The 13,703-nt window shown below is 37.9% G+C and overlaps 1 protein-coding gene across 5 annotated transcripts in view; it reads left to right on the top strand.

Moving 5' to 3' along the window:
• Nucleotides 1-13,703, top strand: part of LOC116227229 (uncharacterized) — a 244,817-nt gene that overhangs the window by 152,998 nt on the left and 78,116 nt on the right. The gene's annotated exons all lie outside the window — the stretch shown is intronic.

The following is a 13,703-nucleotide window of genomic DNA, read 5'->3' as shown; positions in this document are numbered from 1 at the left end:
CCACATTGTCTGAAAAGCAAAAACATAAACGGCTGAAAGAAGGACTGGTACACAGGTGCAGTAGTTGCTATTGAACTGAAAACATGGTGTGGTTTTTGTGGTGGTTGCCGTAGCAACAAGATCATTTACAGAGCATAATCCCATTAGGAGAAAACATTTTTAAACTGAGCTAATTGTACATGAGTTTATATTGCTTCACAACCTGTTTTTTGGAAGATTTCATTTTTAGGATACTAATAAAAGACCGATTAAGAACATTACACATTGTCCTAAATTGTCTACAGAAAGGGAAGAGAGAGAAATTATGTAAATTATTGCAGGTATCCTTAGATTGAACCGATATGATCAAGTAAATTAATTCGTGTGCTACTACATTAAAAGGCACAAGACAGTAGCTGTACTTGTAGCACTGCATCATCTTGGTCAAATTCCTTTCTTTATAAAAGTATTCCTCAAATGGCCCTTTCCCTTAGAGACCATCTTCATTCCTTTAGAGTTGCATGTGTCTTTTTTTTTTCTTTTTCTTTTTTTAATTTTGGGAAAATTCCCTCTGCATTGTCATGTTCGCTAAGAGGTGCAGAAAGCCAGTTGGTAATTGACTGAGAGCAAGCTAATGGATTGTAAAAAAGCAGAATGAATAAAACTAGGATGAAATGTATCACCTGGGGGAAGGCGAAGTTAGATTTAGAAAAAGGGGAAGAAAAAAAGGAGTGCTGAGATCTGCAAGCACTATAAGAGACAAAGGGCTGCTAGCTAAATATTCTAAGAAGTCATGTTGAAAATTCTGCCTTTATATTTTAACCATGCTTCAGAGAAATGCTGCTGCCACATACCTTTGTAATAGAGATACAGATATCTAATGGTTAAGCAACAGGATTGTACCTATTGAATTTTAGCTGACGGGAATATTCTGCTTAGTAACAGTTCTGGCCACGGGTCACATTTTCATTCAAGAAGTGATCTGTAGAATTCACTGGCACTGCGAGTCAGGGAGGTCAAGAACTCAGAAAGTTGCAAAAGTGATTTGGGTATCTGTGCAGCAGCTAAAAATACCTGCAGTTACACAATATCAGTGATTATGCCTTTCTGTTTCCTTCCCCTTTCTTCGACCTCTCTGTATACATCTGTGTTCCATTTAGGTTCTATTTACACCTCAAATAAATGGGATCAGTGTTGTGGGAGGCACGATGTAGTCCATGTGGACACAACACTCATGGATTACAACAGGTCCTATGTGTCACTGTGATTCTGAAGACCAAATTGTGTCTTGGTGTGTAGCTGTACAGCTTTATGTAAGTGCAAGCTTCTCCAGTTCACACAGGCAGCAAGGAAATTGTATTTTAAACGAGGAAGTGAGCATGGCTTCCATGGTGAAGAAAGTGTTAAGAGCAAGAAGGCATACTTCAGAAACATGAGTAGGGAGCAAAGGAAGATATGTCAAATGTAAATGCCTAGTGAGGCTGACCAAAAGGGAACGTGAGGGACAACAGCCAAGACTGCCTAAGTATCACTTTATCTTTCCTTTTATATGTGTCAGAAACACAAAATATCCCCAAGAGGCTTCAAGGCCACTAGTTGATCATGGCATTAGCATCCAGAAATGGGAATGGCTTGGCACAGGAGCCAGAGAAGAGCATTCACCTTGAGCATGCAAGAAAGCAAAGAGCCTCTCAGAGCTGAAACTATCTTGGGCATGGGCACATCAGGGGCTGGAATTGAACTATCGGTAAGAAGAGGTTGTAGAACAAATTGTGGAAGCAGCTGGTGACAAGTGCTAATGGTAGGGACAAAACAACAGAATGGTGAGATGCAGTGTGTTGTTATTTAAAACTACCAGGCCTGGAAGATGGCAGACACGATGGCAGTTTTTTTAAGGGCTTAAAAGGACTTATTTTGGGTTTCAGAAGAGATCATGGGAACTACAGGATGATAAACTTGATGTCTAGACCAGGCAAAAAAAAAATAAATAATGTCATATTGAATCTAATTTTGAGATCGATGGTTTACTCGGCAGCCACGAGCTTGTGTTTTGTTTTAAAGTACAAGTAATCCAAAAATATCTGCCTCACAAACTTTCACATCAACAACTGTGTGGACAGAGAGCTCCAGCTGACACACTCCAATTGGAACACACTGCTTGGATTTCCAAAAGGCAGTTGGTAAGGTCCATTGTAAATAAAAAAATAAATGAAATGAAATGAAGGAACTGCAAAATTACAGGGAATGTCTTTCCCTTTATATAAATTGCTGAGAGACAGGAAATGGATTTGCTGCAAATTGCTGCTTCTTGTGGCAGAGAAACTACCAATGAGGTTCCACAGGGGAATGTGCTATTGAGCATAAATCTAAATGACCCAGAAAAGGTACTGAGCAACGTTATGATTAATTTTGTTAATGATACTAAAGCATACGAGGCAGTAAAAAAAGAGAGTTCTTCCTGGGAAGAACTGCAGGAGGGCCTTACTTTGATAGGTTAAAATGGCAGATGAAATTCATTGTAAGCGTGAAGCTGTGTGTGGAGAAAATATAGTTTTAGTATTACATGTACAGTGAGATGATCCTGTGAAATCAGAGGGAAATACTGGGTTGTGACTGCAGAGGTTAAAAAAGTAAGAAGAGAGAAGAAATTACAATCTTGAAAAGACTCATAGCTGGGAGAATATTTAAGGAGTGCTTCATTTTCACATGCCCTGTAGTTTATGGTTTTTCTTGTGAATCAGTTTGATTTTTGTTGGAGACAGAATATGGATCAGGATGCATCTTTGATTTTGATCACTGTAGCCAGCATTAGTCTAGATTCCAAATGCTCATTTTTCTTCATTGTAAAGTGTGTCTGTGTGTGTGTATATATATATATATATTTACAGCATTCTCTTAGGCTCTTCTTCAGAATGATTGAATCGTCATATAAATAGATTTCAACTCAGTAAATTAACTTTGTGAAGCTGATCGTTGTTCTCTTTCTCTGTTTCTCTCAAACACGTGTGCACATGCTCACACACAAGCACACAGCAGTCTGTTTATTAGTAGGTTGCAGCACATCCACAAACAGCAGTGAGACTGTGTTCACTAAGGGAAAAGCATGCAAAATATTAAGGAAATCAGAACTTTCTCCTTTTAATGGGTAAAAAGTACATGATACAGCTGTATTTGCAAAAAAAAAAAAAAAAAAAGCTCAAGAGATCCAAGCAACAGCTGATAATATTTTTTTAGGAGGGCATTAAATGATAAAACAGATTTTCAGTGTCCCAATTTAATAAAGATCTCCTCACAAGTTCTTCAGCTGTGGATTATACATTTAAAAAAAGGCAACAACTCATTTCAGCTGCACCTGTATGAAAGGGTCACTCAGTTCCCACACAATTTCTTACCTTTTTTTTTTTTTTAAATGAGTGCTCTAAGGCTACTGACCTATCCTGCCTGATATTTTAAAAATTGAGAATGAGGTGACAGGTCTATGGAAAGGAAAAAGTAGGAGGCTATAAAACCTTTTATTTTTTAAATTACATAGCAATTTATATTTAATTTGTGTTACAAACAGGCCCAAATGAATACATCTGAAAGTAGCAAAATTAAATGGTTTAATTGATCCCAAACAAGATTAAAAACACCAGAAAAATACTGGATATTTTCTCTCTTCATCCTCTCTAAAATCTGGAAAATTATCACACTTTTGCCTAATTTTAGTAGTTAATAAGTAGCATTTTGGGCCAAACCGAGTGTTTTCATTTCATTGTTCAATGCACATCATTAATCTGGTTCTTTAAGGCAAAAGCATAAGTGACTCTCTTTATTATTTTCACTTCTCTTCTAAATCAGCTGAAGTTTCTAAACCCTGAGGGTAGCTATTATGCCTGTAGTAAGAAAAATGCACTCCTTGCAAAACAACTTTGATTCTTGTTTCCATGGGATTTTTTCCTTGGGTTTAGCATTTCTGCCAAACCATGTAATGCTGACCTGTGTGGTACTCCACCGATTTTATTATGTCATTAAAAAAATAATAATAATTACAAAAGAAACTTCAGACATAATCATTTTAGTTTACAGCCTTTCCAGATCGTGATGCTCAGCCTGATAACAATAATTTTTTTTGCATAGAAATGAATAAAAAATTAGGGTGGCAGAGTACTGAACTGCATATTGTTTAATTCTCAAGAAAACATAGTGATGTTAAGAAAATTTTTAAACTCAGCCTGGGTCTTCTGTGCCACTCTGCTATTTAAGTCTACCACAGTAAACCTGAGATTACAGTCCACCTTTCTCTAAAAGTGATGAATTGTCACTGGGATACACCAGCTTTTGTCTCTCTAAAACACATGGATTGCTTCAAGTTGGCCAGGCACTGAAAGATCACCCACTAGACAATATGAATTCTTTAAGGCAATTAAGTTTTTACCTCCAGAGTTCTTTCAGAATGCTGGTTTGTCTCTCGTCATGCTCGGGTGATTGATGTAAAAGTTTACCACTTCGAAGTATTGGTGCTGTGAGCATTAAAGTCGGTGAATTTACATCATGTAAACGTTACTAAGCATGAAGGATCAACTTCAGTGCATTAAGGACTGGCCTACATTCCTAAATGCTGAACCAAAGACAAGCTCGCTCTTCAAGGTTATGGTGGTTTGTGCTGTTCGCTCAGCACCTGCTCTGATGGGGTCTCATTCAAATGATAAAATAGGAAAAAAACCCACAACAAAGGGTATTTCATTCATCTTAGCTTTTAGCAATCCATGCCCTTGAGTTGAAGGAGCTTGCAGACAATTCATGCTGAGGTTCTCCCTCTTACTTTTGTTTTGCTCCTGCTCGCGCCGTAACTGAGCCAAACTCACCAACTCCTGCAGCCTCCAGCTATGCTTGCTTTGTGCAGGGAACATAAGATGGCAGAGACAGGACAACCATTTTGTCAATGGCCAAGGAGCCTTTCTGGTCACATCAGGGACCATTTCTGATACTTCTGGTGCTGTTTTCCTCTTTTCCTGGAGCCTGTTTCACTCGCAGCATTGATGCTGAGACAGGATTCACCTGCATAGCCCCGTGTATTTTGGGTCAGTCTGGTAGCGTGACATTCAGCAGGTCATGTCACCCACCCATAAGGAACAAACTAGGTGAACAGCTCAGAAAATAAAGGTTATTTTGCAAAGAACTGCTGAACTTCATAGATCCCAAAGGCAAGCAATTGCTTAGAGGCTGTTGTTGCTGGTGAACTTATTCATGAGTCCTTGTTCAAGCAGATTCTACTATTTCTTCAATAGTATTCTCATCATAGCTGTTATATTTTCTGCCTTAAGAACTCTGTATTGATCCTTCTAATGCCTGATGCTTACTCATCAGAACTTCATTTGTTCTGTTGTTTGTGGATAGTTTATGAATTTACAAAAGGTCTGAATTTCCCCCATCAGGATTTTTACAATATTGAGCTCAGTATAGAGCTCAATATTATCCTTTTGAAGGAGTGAGTTCTATTTTTTAAAAAGGGTGTTATGCAATATTCATCATAATTTTTTCTTCTTTCAAGTATAATACAGTCTGCTTTTAAATTGTCACTCTTTAGTACTAGGACTTATTTTTATGATTTTGTGTTTAGAAAAAAGCTGGAACATATGATTTCCAGATTGTGAAAAATACTTTTCTCATGTTTTCTTCATACATTTTTCAATCTGCCTTTTCTTTCCTGTTACGTGAGATTGGCAGTAGAAACCTTCATATTGGAAAGCCTCCCGCATAAGATTTCTCATCAAGTTCTGCATTTTGAAGCAAGAAGAGTAGACCTTAAAATTGAATGGTAGAAAATGTGCAGACCAAATCCAAGCCCCAAGTCTTACAATGTTTCTGCATCAGTCTGTTGCAATATGTTGCTTTCTGCATTTAATTTTAAGTGCAGAGCACTTCTGACTATGAGTAGAAATAATTTTCCTATCTTATTTGGTATTCCTGTTTGATTCCTCTAAAAATCTGCCTTCTGCCTTTTTTTTTTTTTTTTTTTGGTGACTTCTTCTCCGTGCTGGATATTTTTTTAAGCTGTGTGTCATGCAAAGTACAAGATACGTATTCTGACAGTAAATTAAATTTCATCCTGTTGCCTTCCATTTTATCATGCTGTGAGCAAAGCAGTCTAGAAAAAAAGCAGAGCTTACGTGCACAAAGTCTGAAATATGAAAAAGCTGCTGTGATAGTTCTGTTCAGTTTGACTGGGCAAATTCTTCCTGTGCAGTGCAGAGAAGTGTCCAAACACCTCCATCAACCACAGCTCTGTAGGGTCACTGCAGCCCATGCTGTCCTGCAGCACAGTGGGACCAAGTCTCTGGTATGCAGGGATCTGCAATGGTGAGGTGTAGCAGGCAGATGGAAGAACAGTACTGCAGGCAAGGGGACGTGGTATTGCTGATAGCTGGGAATGGAGAAGTTCTCTGCAGTGAACAAGAACACCATGCTAGGAGGTACCTATCTGAATTTAAATTTAGCCCTCATTTTACATCTGTATTTTTTCATATAGCCTGATCTGAGGGCCATTTGCAGGAATGGAATGTAAGACCTGAACAGGGGTTGAATATAAGGATAATATTCTTTTTTATTTTCATTTCTTCTCTTGTGAGTAAAAGCATCTAAATGGCTTTTTAAAAATTAAAAATATGCTCTGTGTTTCACAACTGTTCATTCGTTTTCATACAGCAGCATTTACTCTGTGTTGATTCTCACAAAGTCTTATGGTAGCCACTGTGACAACCTGATTTCCATGGAAAGGAAGCCTTATTCGATAGATACTACAATATTAAAATTAAATGAAGCTTGTGGGATTAATTGGGTGGTATTTTGCAGAGAGAAAAGAAACAAAAGCTTAATTTTGAAGCTACTCTTCACATGCTCCACTTTTCCAGCAAATGACAGATGTCCCTTTTTTTCACTAGACACTGAATTTTCTCACTTATCGAAAAGAAGTCTTACAGTCTTCACTTGTCCCTTGCTGCTTCTAGATCAGAAATTTTAAAGATGTGAGTAATGAGTTCTAGTATGACTCCATCTGCAATAATCTATGATAGGAAACCATGCATCCCTAATGCTAATAAATACAATCTGAGGTGAGATCGCTGTTCAGTCTGCCTGTAGTAAATCTGAAGTCCCAGCTTTTTTCCTTCTTCCCTTTTTTTTTACTATAAAACATAAACTTCAAAATTATAAAAGGGATACAAATGATGGAAAAAAGCCTTTCCTCTTTGCTTGAAGTTTGAAAAGCCCAGAGTTCCCCTTAATGATTTCAAAAATATACCAGGCAACAAACTTGTCCTTTGAAGGAGATAAAAAGAACAGAAACTTTAAAGTGCTTTTTACAGAACAAATATCTTTCTACAGAACCCACTGTGTATAATATTAAGCCGTAATATAGAGATACCTGGAAAAATAATCAGCAATGTTTTCATCAAGGTCAAATCAGTATGACTTTTTCCTTGTATTCTAAAAAGATTCTTGTAGGAGGATTTGATAATGACTTTGAAAATGCTTAAGGAAGTGAATGTCACAGCTAAGAATAACCTGTCTGAAGGCAAACGTGTTATACATCAGTCTTGACTATGTTGGTCCATGGGCAAAGTGTTACAGTAATGGATTAGGAGAAAAGTGTCCAAAGAGATCAGGTCTTCTTCCAGATTCTGGTAACAACTCTTTTGAAGCAGAATCTTTGAACTCCTTTGTGTTCCAAGGAGGAGAATGAAAAAAGGACCATTTTGAAAAGCTCCATCAAAGTAATTTTCTTTCTCTTTTGAGAGACAATTACGCATTTATTTTTACAGGTACCTCTATTGAGTCTCAGTATAGATCAGAATACTCTTGTTTGGAAACTCTTTTAAATAATCTTAGAGAGAAAAATGAATACAAGTAACCTCTTATATACTATACTTGTCTGTGTAACCCAAGCACTGATTGTAACCAATGCTAACAAAAGTTCTTGCCTATGGCAATCTAAATGGAAGTTGCGTGTCAAACATTAAAGCATTAGGACTCAGAGCCAGGGAGTTATCAGACAGGATGAAAGATGCTGGGCAAGTGTATTCTAGGAAAAGAAAGGGCAGTGTCATTTGAGAGTGATGTTGAAATTGTCCCTGCTTGGAGTAACGAAAAGGAGAGGGCAATGTGAAAACAGTTAATCATACTGTCTGTCAATAATTACAGGGCTTATCTGTCTCTGATCTTTACAATGCTTTCTTTGGACATTCTCACAAAACCTTCTTTTTAATAAATACATGGTGGTTATATCTTTATTTTGTGCTAAGAGGACTAAAACTTGCTTCTAATTAAGAAGTTCTACTGGTAGCAGCTAGCATAAATTTCTGCACATATGGAAGGAAACAGGGGTGGAAAAGGAACGAACTTTGGTGTCTGCCCAATGGCAGGGAGCTGTTGGCCTTCTTTGGAAAACGCTCAAGTTCAATATAGGCAGAGACTTTGAATTTTCCAAATCTGGAAAAAAAGACGTAAAATCAAATAACTTACTTGGTTTGACCACTCATACTACAGTACTAGTGTGTGTTGTTCAGAGCTTTTCTCCGGAGGATAAGAGACCAAAGATCAAGTGATTACAATGGTATTATACTAGGAAAATACCATCCCATAATTGTCTTTGTTTTTATATTCATTCCTGCTACTGTCAGAGAGTGCTCCAGATGGATCTTTCAACATAGCGAGCATGGCTGTTCTTATGTTAGAGGTTTGGTTGAAGCCAAAACATGCTCTTGACTTTTTATCATTTTTATGTTAGCCTAGACAGCACTGTAATAACTGAAATGAAGGAAATTGTATGCTTCACGTGTGTCCTAGTGCTAGAAGTTGTAAGACTAGACAATAAATAATTGACATCTTTGCCTTTGGACTCTTAAATTTTCAGACTGCCCTGAGGATCTTTCACAATCAGCTGGCATTTCTGTGGGTTTCTACTGGAGCACTTGGTTTTACAGAAGCAAATTTTATTTGATCTCTTTGGTAATAGTTGTGACAAAATGTATAGAATAGCAAAGGATGGGATTTACTGTGATACACATTCATGAGAGTATAAAACGTGTCCATTTCCAGTTTTTCTTATCTAAGTGGTAAACCACGGACATAGAACACTCCTAAGAAAGATCATGGAAGCAATCCAGTCCATCTTGCATGTCTTGCTAGATGTTTCTTGTATCAAATTAATGTGTTAACTGCTCCAGAATCCATTTAGGAAATATCCTTTGAAAGTTTGATTCCCTTCTGAAAAGTGGGAGCATTAAAACGTCAGCTTTTAACATAGTAGAGCTGCTCCCTATAGGTACTCAGAGTCTTATCTGCTGACTTCAGTGACAAAAGTATGTCTCTACAGCTGGCTTTACTCCTGGTCATCCTTCAGGAGTGGCACAATGCCAGGGAGAGCCTGATCCTGCTCCTTTCTATGTATTTTTATCATTATAAGCACTTAGTGAATTTTAAGAATATATCAAGCCTCTATAGGCTATCCAAATTAGAGACACAGCACTAGTTCAGTATTGATGACAGGGGGCCTATAAAGATATGCTATCAGATTAGTGCTGCACAAATGTTATTTACTGATGGTCATGTAAGAGAGAGGTTGAATCTAGGCTGACTTTAATCACACTGCACTTTTTAGGACTGACTGTGGGATGTAGGAAGCCAGCAGCCCATCTCCATCAGTGATGAATTTGATTTGAAGTTTCTGAGAGGTATCAACTACTGAACTCCACATTGCTGTTTTCACTGAGTTCCTTTTCTTGATAGAACAATACTTTGAGTCTGAGTGGTGGAAGGGGTACCTGAGGGTGATATAAAAGGACGTGCAGATACTTTTAAGGTTTCTCTTTTTGGCGCTGTGTACCTGAGCAAGGGTAAAGCAATCCTGTTGTTCAAATTTCTGTCCAGAACTTTGCCAGAACATTATTTTTACTTTTAGCTTGCTTGTGTGTGTGAGTCATGGGTGCCAAGCTGCTGAATACTTATATTTATTATTTATATAGCCATGCATATTCAATGAAATGGACATTTCCCTGTCACCTCCATTGATGTCTGAAGCTCTGTGGAGAAAATAAAAGCTAGCTCTAAAAAATAACAACTTCTTAAAAATGGTCACAAGGAGCTCAGAATTTGAGCTTCTCCTCCACTAGACGTGAGTTGTATCATGGTCCTCATATCTTCTGATGGGGAGGAACTAAAGTTCTGTAATTTAAAATGAGTTAATAATTTTTGGAGGCTTGCTATCTATCCAAATTTCCTGGCTTGAGCCCAGCATCGCTTTCTCACTAGGGAGAAGAAAGACAGCTAATCTTAAACACATTCTTATGATGCTCACATGCTTGGAAACCATGGTAATGAATGTTGTATAAATACGTAGAGAGCAAGCAAAGGCTGTAATGGGATAAAAATGTAGCCAAGAATCATTTAACCTCTTCCCCCAAAGCCCATCTACTTCCCAAAGTGGCACTTCTACTTTTTTAATAAATTAAACAAATAGCAATTACGTTGGAAGGTTTATAAGATTATGCTTATGCCATAGTATTCATCTGAACGTAGTTTTAGAAACAAGCTATTACAAGATTTTTGTGTTTTCTGTTTGTCTTGCCTTTATGTACCACTTTATTGCAAGGAAGAAAGTATCTGCTCTCTGTTTAAGTACAGTTTTCAACCAGGGGGGATCAATTTTGTGGATACCTGTACTCCACTCATCTGGCATGATCACTTGATTTAATGAGAGAAAGGAACATAGTGGAAGAAGCTGTTTGGACAATTGTTTCTATCCTGAAATACTTCTCCACATTCTTATCACCCCTAATACCACAGAATTTATTAAAAAAAAAAAACAAAACCTTTTCATAATTTCATGATATAGTATTTTTAATAACCTGATGAAAGAAGGAAACAGAATTCAAATACTAGGACTTAGGGCTGAATGGATGACAGAAGAGTAAATACAGATGTAGGCAGAAAGATGGGTGAAGCCAGCTCAGCGAAGTCTAAAGCCAACACCAGGCTGAGACACAACACAGGATTGACACCCACCAAAGAAGCTGCCGTGTACATCATACACTTCTGCTTTAAATCCACAAATCTCTTGGGGGACTGCATGCAACTGATGTGACTTTTGAATAAATACACGAATGCTGTGTTATTCTTGGCTTTGCAGAGCATTATAAGGGTCATTGCTTCAGGCTGTTGATCAGCTTATTGATGACATTTTTGTCTGTGCGTTAGAGAAGGAGGAATCAATATTGGTTATTAACAATCCCTTTATTGCTGTAAGCTCTCTGCACACATGGGATATGATCACAAGATCAGCTATGCTCTTCCCAGCTCTGATATCGATTCTGCACATGAAACAAATCTAAACGTCAAAAGCCATCTTCTACCTTCCTCAAAGCGTTTGCCATCTCCTTCTGCTATAAAATAACATGAAAAAGGGGCTCTTTTGAGTACATTGGGAAGAATTTTCTTCTTTAGATTCAGAAAACTGCACCCATGGGCATTGCTAGTGCTTTGAAAATACTTAGCTGTCAGCACCTCCAAAAGTCTCTGTTGGATGACAGCTTGGGTGCTCTTACTTCCAAGAAATGTTCCCCTCTTGTCTCCTCAGGGTTACAATCTAGATAATTTAGACATATCCCAGGTATGTGGGATTCATTTTGCCTGACTTTAGCACTTAAATCTTAGGTGTTTTTTGTCAAAATGGGTATCTAGGATTACTGTAGTTGGGTGGGAGGAGAGGACCTCTCATTTGTAGAAGATAGATATCTAAGACAGGTTGAATTGTCCTCTTGAGCATCTGTTTTCATTGGCAGCAGAAGTAGTCTGACCAGCTATCTGTATGTGGTGCTTGCTTTTTACAGAACTAAAGAAGGATTAAGTCAACCTCACTTAATATTGTCTTCTGAAATATCTCACCAACCTGTGCTACATGCAAATTATAATTAATGATGAAGTGTAACAAAGAAGAGCACAATTTAACCATATGCACAAACAAACTGTGTGCCAAAATGCAGGGATTACATTCATTCAGATATATAAAGATAAACATATAATTCCTATCTCTCTATCTCAGTGTCTCACTCCTGACTATATTTCTAAAAAAATTAATGATTTCAGAGAAAATCTGAGTGATTGATTCTATTATTTTTCTCTATCTTAGATGCAAAGTTTTCTCCTTCACTGTAGTATCTGAGATAACACACAGATTTTATATATTTATCCTTGATACTATTCTGAAGTAAGGAAAGGAATATGAGCCCTATTCACAACTGATAAAGTGTGATAGACCAATTGGTGCCTGGATTTAGGCTCCTGTCTGTATCTAATTTCACTGCCTGTAGAATTCCAGTGATACTGAATAAATGAACAGAGGGATCTACAGTAGTAAAATGAACTGTGTTCTATGATGTGCAGACCACCTCTATTTTTTTTTGAGTGGGGAGAGGAGGGGGTTATCTATTTTCTGAGAAAGTCTGCTGGCTCATCATTCTTGCTTTAGAAGACTTGTTTGTTCTTTTTCTTCCCCCTCAGAAGGATGGAGGAGGGCCACAAAAATATCAGTGCACCTCTCCTATGAAGAAAGGCTGAGTAAGCTGGGCTTGTTTAGCTTGGAGGAGGTTCCAGGGAGACACTGTTGTAGCCTTTCAGTACTTGGAGGGAGCTTATAAGCAGGAAAGAGAGCAACTTATTACATATTCTGATAGTCACAGGATGAAGGGGAATGACTTTATACTAAAAGAGGGGAGATTTAGATTAGATGTCAGGGGGAAGCTTTTCACAGGGAGAGTGGTGAGACACTGGCACAGGCTGCCCAAAAAAGCTGAGGATGCCCCATCCCTGGAGGTGATCAAGACCAGACTGAATGGGGTTCTGGACAGCCTGATCCAGTGGACAGCAAACGTGAAGAGGGTTGGATCTCAGTGTTCTTTAAGGCACTTTCCAACCCAAGCTATTCTGTGATTTTGATAACCAATTGCATGCAGTATCACTGTTTACCTCCGCGTCTAACGTAGCCTGCATAAGAAAAAAAGTGAATGTAAATGACTTATTTTGGAGGGGTGAGAGACAGGGACTTTTTTTTTAAAAAAATGCACATGGTATTTTTTGGTACACCCAAAAATAACAGTATATTTTTCCTTTGATCTTTTCTTTTTCCTATATTGGTACCATCAAATATGTGCACTGATACATACTTGTGTTTAAAACTGCTTTTCAGTCAAAGCCTGGTGTACAAAGTCTTCTGGTCTTGGTTTTTCTCCCAGTTAACTCAGTGTTTTTGAGAGGCTTTCAGTTCTAGCTTCCCTTTCCAAACTTAGCTGGGAGGATCCAAGCTCTGGAGACTGCTTTCTTCTCCTCTAGATGGTGGGAGGGATTTAGCACTTTGCTGGTGTACTCAAAGTCAGGTGTGAGGAATGTGGGCCAATGAGTCTCTAGCCAATTAATTAGATGCTAACAGAGAGTTATCTGCTGTAAAGAAAGAGTTTAACTGTAATTCAAGCAAAAATTGCTGTTTTTTAATAACTAGGCATAAAAAGAAAAAGGTGTTCTGCATGCAAACACGGATACTGGTAATGTCTTGGTTTCATGCAGAGCCCAGATTAGCACTGGTCCTTCTAAAATCTGTTCCAGTAACAAAGATATATGTCTTATATATATCTATATCCATTATGTATAGGATTAGTCATGGTGCTAATTAGGTGGCTAGAAGTCTTCTATTG

Source organism: Phasianus colchicus, chromosome 6 (assembly GCF_987193195.1).
Source record: "Phasianus colchicus chromosome 6, bPhaCol1.hap1.1, whole genome shotgun sequence".
Lineage (NCBI taxonomy): Eukaryota > Metazoa > Chordata > Aves > Galliformes > Phasianidae > Phasianus > Phasianus colchicus.
The sequence above is the reverse complement of the archived record's forward strand: the minus strand, read 5'-3'. Positions and strand labels throughout refer to the sequence as shown.